The following is a 1544-nucleotide window of genomic DNA, read 5'->3' on the forward strand; positions in this document are numbered from 1 at the left end:
TTTTTATATGACGAGTGTTGAAAATTTGACCCACCTAAGTTGAATTTTCAACATTCGACCTTTACCTTTTTTTTTTATTTTTTTTTAATTTTCCATGACTCGATCTTTCCATTTTATAAAAACAATTTCTAAAAATATTTTATATTTTATTATTTTATTTAACTTAACTCTAAAAAGAACAAATTAAAAAAAAATATCTCATAAAAAAAAGTGTAAATTAAAATATCTCATTTATATAAAAATAATTACAAAAATCAATGTGTCCCACAAGACGAACGTCGTCGATTTCGAGCTGGTTGTCGTCGTCGACTTCGAACTTGAGGTTGCTCTAATTCTTCTTCACGTTGTTCTGGTACCTCTACAGGCGCTTCATAATATAAATATTCATTATGCTCTCCACGACCCCGACCATGTCCATGCACATATGAAGACGAAAGACCAGCCTCTGAATTATAATGTCCTGAACCAAATGCTGGCATCATCATCATCGGACTAACATAATCAATTTGACTCCGCGTCTGCATCACAGAAGGCAACTCTTCCACATTATGAGCAACCTCATCAAACTCATCCTCTTCCCGAACAGGTCCTCTACGTCTAGGAGCTGGTAGAGGAACAATAGGTATATCGTACATATAATGTATCTCCTCCATATAGCTTTGGTTGTCACTACATATAGCAAGAACCTGGTTCGGATCATTCGTAACATCACATTGTTCGATCTCTATGAATTATAAAACAATTAGATAATATTTAAAATAAATTTAATTAAAAATAATTACATAATATTCATTCATTTACCAGATGACCCACAACTGCTCTCGGGCGAGTGACGTAGCGCCTTGCGATATTATTAAACCAATGAATGTAGTCTTGAGTGACATCCCTGTCAAACTGTTCAATAGAAATCCCCATTGCAATAAACCTTGCACGATAGTGCCATCACACTACCAAATGTGCAACTTTTTCGGACCAATTTACAATCCTTAAGTCGATATCATGCAGTAGGGGTTCAATATTACAAGGTGATGGGACATCCTGTTGAAAACCGAATTGTTTCATCACCCTGTCAGGAAGATGCCACTCACCAATGTGAAAACATATGAGAGGACTCATCGTCCACCATATGTTTTGACCATTCGTACAGAAATTAGGTAAAGTATGCATAATAATTTTGTACGACTCCCAAATAACCTGAAACACAAAATATTACATTGGAGAACATTAAAGACAAATACAATAAAGATGTGTATAAAATAATCAATTTGGTTCGATGTTAATGTACCTAATCAGGTTGAAGCAGATTAAACATATATCTGTATTGGCTGACTACATGTGTGGCTGTCCTAGTCACATAAAATTTGTCTCTCCACCTAAATTTTTAAATTGATAATTTAGATTCTAAATTAACTAGATCAGTGTTATAAAAATTAAATTGAATTAAAATAACATATCGAGAATCATAGGCTCGTCCAGCTAACTGAGCGTCATTGACATGTTGTAGCTATGGAGTCATAGTTGGAAATCGCTCCCAAGCCCATAAT

Source organism: Benincasa hispida, chromosome 1, assembly GCF_009727055.1.
Source record: "Benincasa hispida cultivar B227 chromosome 1, ASM972705v1, whole genome shotgun sequence".
NCBI lineage: Eukaryota > Viridiplantae > Streptophyta > Magnoliopsida > Cucurbitales > Cucurbitaceae > Benincasa > Benincasa hispida.